Source organism: Aquarana catesbeiana, linkage group LG06 (genome assembly GCF_042186555.1).
Source record: "Aquarana catesbeiana isolate 2022-GZ linkage group LG06, ASM4218655v1, whole genome shotgun sequence".
Lineage (NCBI taxonomy): Eukaryota > Metazoa > Chordata > Amphibia > Anura > Ranidae > Aquarana > Aquarana catesbeiana.
In genome coordinates this window covers 178,567,781-178,577,369 of record NC_133329.1, presented here as the reverse complement: position 1 = coordinate 178,577,369, position 9,589 = coordinate 178,567,781, and the positions used below count along the sequence as shown (strand labels likewise).

General features: G+C 46.8%; 1 long non-coding RNA gene across 1 annotated transcript in view; it reads left to right on the top strand.

Moving 5' to 3' along the window:
• The first annotated feature begins 1,176 nt into the window (after positions 1–1,176).
• LOC141147702 (uncharacterized) overlaps positions 1,177–9,589 on the top strand; it is a 107,223-nt gene continuing 98,810 nt past the window's right edge. Inside the window, exon 1 of the long non-coding RNA XR_012245109.1 lies at positions 1,177–1,227. This is a non-coding gene — a long non-coding RNA (uncharacterized lncRNA). The remainder of the gene's footprint in view (positions 1,228–9,589) is intronic.

Genomic DNA, 9,589 nt, shown 5'->3' with positions numbered 1-9,589 from the left:
CATGCTGTGGCTGGATAGCACGGGCAACATCACTAAACAGAGACAAATGTGCCCTGCCTGAGGAGGGACCATGTCCACCTTTGCCTGTAGACTCAGACGCTGCTGGCCCCCTCATAGTGCCATGGGAACTTCTGCCTCTCCTTTTTGACCTCACAGACATGATGGGCTTATTGACTAAATGTACTTTATTGAATGAAAAGTGGCATTTTGTGCTTTTTAAATTGAGAACTGACACTGATAGAAATGTAAAAACTAAAGACAAATAAAAAAGAAATTTAAAAAAGGGGAAACACAAGCGTCGTAGTGAGAAAAACTGAGGCTGGCAATTTTAAAAAAGGGAGCAGGCAGCAACCAAAAAATAAATAAAAAGGGTATACAGCACTGTATGCAGCACTAAATGTTATGTAATGCTGTGTTAAACACTGCACTACACTAACACACTACACTATAGATAGAGCAGGGTTCAATTGCTACTAGTGAGTTAATGTGTTCACTTACTGTGAGAGGGTTAGTGTCAGGTCAACTGAGGCCAGGTGACAGATGCACACCGCTAGGGTCAGGAGCACATCACTAAGCTTGTGGACGCTTCAGCTGAGTGCTGTGGATGGAGCTCTGGGTGGTTCAGGACAGCAGCTCCACCTGAGCACCGACACGGATCGAACAGTGAGCTAAAGCATAAGATTCCCCAGGGCGTGGAGTCTAAGAGCCAGCAAGTTTTCACCATCACCTCTGATGATGAGGATGGACTTTGCTGTAGCTGACTTCAGGTCTTGGCCCCAAGGGTCTCCCAGCTCACGCTCACGCTCATGTTCACGGCAGGCTCTGGTGGATGGAGAGGAAGTAGCAGTGCAGGGCAACAAGGAATAGTCAGAAGGACAAGCCAAGGGTCGGGGTAACAAGCAGACAGGGATGGTCAGGAGAACACTCCAAAGTTGGGCTACAAGCAGACAGAGATAATCAGGAGAACACACCAAATGTTAGGGCTACAAGCAGACAGGGATAGTCAGGAGAACAAGCCAAAGTTGGTACACAGAATCAAACATAGAGCACACGGCAAGAAACACACAGGAGAGCCTAAACACATTATTGCTCAGACAAGGCTGGCATGCAGTGCACGGTGTTAAATATAATTTCCTGCTAGAGGCTTGGGTGGAGCCATGCTGAGTTAAGATTACTAAAATTTGCAGGTGTGAGAGTGCTGTCTCTAAGCTGCTACACAGACCAGAGGTAAGCAAACAGACAGGGCATGAAGCATTATTGTAGATTCATGACAGTTAGTGTAGTGTTAGTATAGTGTGTCAGTATAGTGTATCAGTATAGTGTAGTGTGTGAGCATAGTGTAGTGTGTCAGCATAGTGTGAGTACACCCCAAAAATTTGGGTGTTTGCCGAACGGGCGAACAGGCGATGTTTGCCTGTTTGCCCAACACTAGTCACAAGCATTCTGGTATACTAAATATGAGTGGATTGTGTCAACTTGGCTATCTTAAAAGTTTAAACTTCCATCACAGCATGTGTACTTTACTGCTCATATGAGTCGTTCTCTTTTGGACACTTTTATGGTTACCTTCTTTATATGTTCAAAGTCACACATCTATTATGCCTTATTAGATTTATTCTAATGATATACTGTATATTGATTTTTACAGGGTATTGATTAATACCACATTTTTCAGAGAGTAATTTTCATTTATATACTGTAATCTCTGCACTGTTTTGATTTATATTCATGTTAATTACCTGGTATCAAGGTATAGTACTTATCTGCTGTTTTTGTTGATAAATCATTCCACCACAAGCGCAGATTTTTAAAAATATTTTTGAAGTACGTACAACCCCTATCGGCTCTGACTGCCATTTTTTTGTCCTTTGGTAGGCCTCGAAGGCCTGAATAACATTCAGCTACACAGCCAGCAGACTGCCCTGTTTGGTTGTTTAAACTGTTTAACCTCTGTCAACAAACAGAGAAAACCCAAATTATTCAAGGCGCCCATGCCCAGAACAATGACCACTGGGCTCTTAGTGACCACAACCCCTACTTGTTCCACCACCTGTTAAAATATTTGTACCTTCACCCAGATGACACCTTCCACAGCGATCGTCAAATTGTTAGCAACTCTCAGAGACAACTGCAAACGGTCCAGCTGGCCAGCTGGTCCCAAGTCATAAACTGTTGGATGTAAAAGTCATAATCCATAATAGTCATTTCAGATCCAGTATTAATTAAGCAAATGACCAGCTGGCTGTTCACCAGAGCAGTGATTACCGGGCTTGAGCTGACCATGGATTCTTACTTGGTGGGACATTTGAGGGCCATTCCCAGGGATCGTCTTTCCACCCCAGGAACCTCTGGTAGTAGATAGTTCACTTATTGCTATGCCCACCCTGGTGCTAATGTGTAACGTGTGGGATGCTGCTAAGGAAATGGTAGGGATTTCCTACCCCACTAGATACACTCTGATTTGAGGAAAAGATAGGCTTTCTGAGCTTTCTATTCTCCAGAGCTTCCAGTGATAGGAAAGAGCAGAGGTAACACCTTAGTCCAAGAATGGTTCTCTTAAAACCTACCAGCAGCTGAGGGCAGAGTTTTCCCTACATTCAAGGTGGTTCTTCCAGTTTCTTCTTTTTTTTTCCCATGAAAATTTTTATTGAATAAAAAATAGTTACAACATAGTAGAGTATGTTACAGAAGCAACTAGTATCACATAGGTGTGAACATAACAGTTAACCTAAACAGGACACAGTACAGGAATATTGAGTACAGTATACAGGATTGATAGTCAGATGAGTGTGTAATGGTTGGTAGACGGTTTGGTGTTTATTTGGTGTTTTGCTTGTAGGTAAGTGATAGGGGTGGGTGGTGTGGTATAAGCGGTCTTGTTTTCTTAACCGCCTGAGGCATCGTGAGTAGGGTGTGATTATTGTGGTAGGGGTGTGTCTGTGTAGAGTATCAGGCTTCTGGTTGTGTTGAGTAGAGTTCAGGGGTGGTTTGAAGGAAGGTTTGAGGTAGGAGGAGTGGAGGGGAGGGGTATTGAGAATATGGGGGGAAGTAGGGATAAAAGGGGGAGTGGAAAAGGGAGGCGGAGGGGGTGGGTTGTGTACCATCTCTCTCTCTCCCTCCGGGGGGGTGGGTATATGGAGGTTAGGATCATGGGACACGGGTTTAGGGATTCTGTGCTTTAGATGTGTATTATGGTGGCTGTTAGGTAAGGGGTTGATGTCAGGACTTTTTAGAGTGGGATGTCTCCTGAAGTGTATGTTTGTGGTGTATTAGGGGTCATCAGGTTGTGGTATTTTGTCGTTGTTAGAAAGTGAGTCCAACAGGCCCATTTGGAGGAAAATTTTGTGGGTGTGTCGTTGGCTATGCAGAAGAGTCGTTCCATTTCTGCTTTTTTTGCTATTCTAGAAAGCCATTCTTTGGTAGACGGAGTGTGTGGAGTTCCCCAATGGATTGGTATGCACTGTTTGGCTGTGTTTACCATGTGCATGGCAAGGAACTTGAAGTATTGATTGTTTGCGGAAGGGGAGTAGTGTAGGAGGAATTGGGCTGGTGTGAACTCGAGTGTATATGTGGTAACCTTGGCGATGATGCGGTGGATCTCGGACCAGAACGATTAGATTTTGGGGCAGCTCCAGAAAATGTGTTGGATGGATCCCTTATCCCTTCGGCATCTCCAACATGTATCTGGGAGATCGGGTTGGTATTTATGGATCAGTGTAGAGGTGCAGTACCAATGTGTTAGGATTTTGTATCCATTTTCTTGTGTAGTGGTGTTAACTGATCCTTTGTGTATAGTCTGGAAAATTTGTTCCCAGTCTTCAGGGGTAAGTGATAGAGAGAGTTCCTCCTCCCAAGTCAAGCATGCTTTGCTTGTATTTGGGGAAATGTTTGTGAATAGGAAAGAGTGTGTTACAGAGAGTAGGTGGCATTGGGGTTCAAAAGGGGATGGGGATCTAGAGACCTTAAATTTCCTGTCAAGCTCGCTCAGGTAGTGAGTCAGCAAAGTGTAGTTCCAGGGGGAGATGGGGGGCTGTCATCGTTGGAGGGTAATTTGTCGTAGGGTAGGAGTTTACCTTGTTTATAGAAATGGTATGCTAAAGCGTTTTTGTGGGGCCATGAGTCCCGTAAGAAGTTGCTATGCAATCCAGGTGGAAAGTCCAGGTTAAGATGTACTGGAGTGAGAGGGCCAGGTGTGGATGATAATGATGTCAGTTTACAGGAGTCTTGGAAACTTCTAAGTGTTGGACCAATGAGGGGGTGAAGGAGGGTGTTGATCGGAATGTGCTTGTGGAGTGTCCATGGTAATAAGTGAAGAGGGAGTGGGGTAAAGGAAGCCTCAAGGTGGACCCAATCTTTGATTTCATTGTGGATGTTCCAATCTATTATTCTGGTGAGCTGGCACGTTCGGTAGTAGTTTCTGATATCAGGAAGGCCTATCCCACCCTTAGGCTTGGGTAGAGAGAGGTGTTGATAGCTGATTCTGGGTTTCTGGTCTCCCCAGAGGAAGCATGCACAGAGACTCTTGTAACTTTGAAAAAAAGTGGTGGGTATGTATATTGGTCCTGCTTGCATAATGTATAGGAGGCAAGGCGAAGCGTTCATTTTTAGAATGGCCGCTCTGCCAAACCAGGAGAAGATGGGTTTGTGCCACCATTTGAAATCATTGTTGAGGCTTTGTAAAATTGGGAGGTAATTTTTACTGTATAGGTCTTTAAGATGTTGGTTGAGTTGAATTCCTAGATAAGTTATGTGATCTTCCTTCCACTGGAAGGGAAAGTTACTCTTACATTGGGTCACTTGTCTGCTAGGGAGAGAGACATTTAGGGCATAGGATTTGGAGAAATTTATCTTAAGGTTGGAGATTATTCTAAATTGGTGGAATTCTTTTAAGAGGTTGGGGAGAGAGACATGTGGGTCGATAAGAAATAGGAGAATGTCGTCTGCAAAAGCCGCTAGCTTGTATTCTTTATTAGTGGTTTGTATTCCTCTGATATCTGGGTTGTTTCTTAGGCATCGCAAGAAGGGTTCTAAGGTGAGCACGAAAAGAATTGGGGAGAGGGGGCAGCCTTGCCTCGTGCCATTACGAATGGAGAAGGCATTTGACAGGAAGCCATTGTGACAGACCTAGCCGGGAGAGAGACTTTTGGAGGGGACTGTATGCTAGCCTCTTGCCGATCGATCGGGGGCCCTTGCATTTGGGGGAACGGTGCTCTTTGTGAGCTGTATGCCTGGGGACCCTTGAGGTGGTATTACTGTGGATTCGGGTCTTGGTCCCCCAGGACACACAGACTCTGGGGACACTGGATTTGCCATATTGGAATAGTGGCTGATTCATAATGCTGGGACAGATACTGTTAGGAGATGCTGATGTAAATTCCAGCACCTGTCTGTCTGTTGTCTGCTAAAATGTGTATTGTAAATAAGTCTATAGTATGGGATCTAAGAGTCATTAGATCCCCATTGTTGTTTGTGTTAATTAACTCTGCTATTGTGTGAACAAGAGTCTATGTTGATTGTGATAATGTTGATTGGATTTTCTGAACTACAAGACGGCCTAAAAGTCATGTCTGAGTCATCTAGGCTGTCTAAAGGGATTAGTTAATTAGCTCATGTTAATTAGGTTAATTAGGTTACAGCTGTATTGTTAGAGTAATATGAGCAGGAGGTCTGCACCTCCACTTTTAGTGTATAAAAGCCTGTATTTTGCAATAAAGTGAGATTCCTGTTTGAACTTACATACAGCATGCCTGGTGTTTGTTCTGAGCTATCGCAACTGGGTTAGAACGGCACATAGCTGTAGTTCTAATCCCGAAACATTGGATGACCGAACAATCAGATGTTTCGATCTGCAATCTTATTCTATAGCTGCAGAGGAGTGTCGGGAGAGTGGAACCGAGCGAGCAAAGGGGCTTGTTACATTGGTTGGCAGCCGTGGGATTTGCTCTCCAGTTACTGGGACACCCCAAACCAGCCTGCAGGAGAGCCATGCTGAAAGACTTACTTGAGAGCCATGGAGGGAATGGTGGGATCGTGCTTCCTTGCCGTGAACACATCCAAACCATCACCTGGATCCAAGGTAGCAGGATAGCAGGAGAGGAGAAATACCAGCCACCATGGATGAGGAATTCAGAAGGAGGTTGCGAGAGAAGGAGATACAGCACAGAGGACCAGTATCAGAGCAGGTCCTGCTAGGATGGTTTGATTCTATCTGCTGTGAACCCTGGAAGGAAGCGCTAGCCCGTGAGCAGCGACACCAGGGAAAAGTTCTCCCCTCCATCCATGTAAGGTAATGGTCGCAGTATAAAGTACGAATGCTATTTTTGGGGGAACAGCCGAACCAGGAGTGGACAGCCGAGTTAAGCAGGCTGATCCGAGCAGAAATGCGGTTGGACGAGAGCTACAGAGCCCTCCAGTGGTATGTAATCCAAGTGTGCCCATGGACAGCGGATGACAGCCCCACGGAAGGCTTTGACTACGATGGCCTGGGATTGTTACACTGGAGGCTGTCCAGGGACCTTGACTTTGGAAGTGATCGGGAGTGGTGTTTGGAGGAAATAATGGAGCACAGAGAGCGGAGACTGAATGTCTCAGAAGTGCACTGGGCACTGGAAGATTTGAAGTTTCTGGCCGTTCAGGAATGGGAGTTGGAGATCGCCTACAAACAGCTGTTGGACTCTGCTCAGCAGCAGGGTGGTGCTCCCTTTGCCTGGGACTATCATCAAATACCAGTTGACAACTCTGAAATCCTGGCTGAAGAGTTGACAATGTGGCAGAGTAACGGTGTGCTTTGCAACCTGCACCCGCAGCTATGGAGGCGGAGGTCTTATGGCGGATGCAGCAAGTGCTGACTGACCTTGATGAACCTGTTTCTGCATTAGATGATGTAACGAGCCCTTTGCTCGCTCGGTTCCACTCTCCCGACACTCCTCTGCAGCTATTGAATCAGATTGCAACGTCTGATAGTTCGGTCATCCGATGCTCCGGGACTAGAACTACAGCTCTGTGCCGTTCTAGTCCAGTTGTGATAGCTCAGAACAAACACCAGGCATGCTGTATGTAAGTTCAAACAGGAATCTATCTTTATTGACAAAATACAGGCTTTTATACACTCAAAGTGGAGGTGCAGACCTCCTGCTCATATTACTCTAACAATACAGCTGTAACCTAATTAACCTAATTAACATGAGCTAATTAACTAATCCTTTTAGACAGCCTAGATGACTCAGACATGACCGTTAGGCCAGACTGGCCGTTTTGTAGTTCAGAAAATCCAATCAACATTATCACAATCAACATAGACTCTTCTTCACACAATAGCAGAGTTAATTAACACAAATAACAATGGGGATCTAATGACTCTTAGATCCCATAGTAGACTTATTTACAATACATATTTTAGCAGACAGTAGACAGACAGGTGTTGGAATTTACATCAGCATCTCCTAACAGTATCTGTCCCAGCATTATGAATCAGCCACTATTCCAATATGGCAAATCCAGGGTCCCCAGACATACAACTCACAAAGAGCACCGTTCCCCAAAATGCAAGGACCCCCGATCGATCGGCAAGAGGCTAGCATACAGTCCCCTCCAAAAGTCTCTTTCCCGGCTAGGTCTGTCACATTTCTCCCCTTTCAGCAGGAGACTAACACAGGAGGAGACACCAGACGGGTTGACTCCGAAGTTAGTCAGTAGTTCCAGTCCTCTAATGCCTGTACCCACACAGTACCCCAAACAAATTGTTCCAAACAAAGTATTACTCACCCAGCCAACCTCTGCCTCTCTCAGAGAACATATCTGCCGCTGGGGAGAGGCCTAGACTGGCCCTTCTCCCTGGAGTCCTTTCTGCCGCTGGAGAGAAGACAGGGTGTCTGGGCTCACTCCGTCATGCTGTTGGGTATCTGGGCCGACTGCCCAGCATCCCTGGGGTATACAGGTGGAGACTGAAGTCCCATCCACCTTCACAGGACATCCATCCTCTGTTAGTTGAGGGCAGAGTCCAGCAGTACTCTGCCCTGTTGCCAGCACTTCTGCTGGAAACCCCACACCATCTGCTCCGGCTAACTGTTGGGGAGGGATGACGAACACCTCCTCTCCCTTCTCCCCCTGTATCCTGATCTGCTGCTGGGAAGTGACCACCTCCTTCTCACCCTGAGCCTCCGGAACCACCGCAGGTGTAGGGCAGAGATCTTGGACCCTCTGTCCGGTTGCCAGTGCTTCAGCTGGGGAAGTTCCTTGTGACTTTACAAATACTTCTGTTGGTGCTGGGCAGAGCATAGTGAAGTTTGGCCCTAATAACAGCTCTTCTTCTGCTGGAGGCTCACCAGGTTGTTCTTCCTCAGCAGAAAAGTCTATCAAATCCCCTGTCTCTGCAACTGCTGTCTGGGGATAAAGGTTCACCATCTCCTGTCCCTGGAACCCAGAAGATGCTATCAGTGCTGGGCAGAGCACAGTGAAGTTTGGCCCTAATAACAGCTCTTCTTCTGCTGGAGGCTCACCAGGTTGTTCTTCCTCAGCAGAAAAGTCTATCAAATCCCCTGTCTCTGCAACTGGTGTCTGGGGATAAAGGTTCACCATCTCCTCTCCGTGGAACCCAGAAGATGCTATCAGTGCTGGGCAGAGGTTAGCAGAGCTCTGCCCTGTTGTCAGCACTTCAGGTTTGGGGATGGCAATCTTCAGATTTTCCACTGCCGATTCTCTGGCATTCTGCTGGACAGGCACATTCCTCCATCCAAGATCATCCAATGCAGAAACAGGTTCATCACAGTCAGTCAGCACTTGCTGCATCCACCATAAGACCTCCGCCTCCATAGCTGCGGGTGCAGGTTGGCAAAGCACACCGTTACTCTGCCACATTGTCAACTCCTCAGCCAGGATTTCAGAGTTGTCAACTGGCATTTCCTGATAGTCCCAGGCAAAGGGAGCACAACCCTGCTGCTGAGCAGAGTCTAACAGCTGTTTGTAGGCGATCTCCAACTCCCATTCCTGAACGGCCAGAAACTCCAAATCTTCCAGTGCCCAGTGCACTTCTGAGACATTCAGTCTCCGCTCTCTGTGCTCCATTATTTCCTTCAAACGCCACTCCCGATCACTTCCAAAGTCAGGGTCTCTGGACAGCCACCAGTATAACAATCCCAGGCCATCATAGTCAAAGCCTTCCGTGGGGCTGTCATCCGCTGTCCATGGGCACACTTGGGCTACATACCACTGGAGGGCTCTGTAGCTCTCATCCAACCGCATTTCTGCCCAGATCAGCCTGCTTAACTCGGCTGTCCACTCCTGGTTCGGCTGTTCCCCCGAAAACAGCATTCGCACTTCATACTGCGACCAGTACCTCACATGGACGGAGGGGAGAACTTTTCCCTGGTGTCGCTGCTCACGGGCTAGCGCTTCCTTCCAGAGCTCGCAGCGGACAGAATCAAACCATCCTAGCAGGACCTGCTCTGATACTGGTCCTCTGTGCTGTAACTCCTCTCGCAACCTCCTTCTGAATTCTTCATCCATGGTGGCTGGTATTTCTCCTCTCTTGCTATCCTGCTACCTTGGATCCAGGTGATGGTTTGGATGTGTTCACGGCAAGGAAGCACGA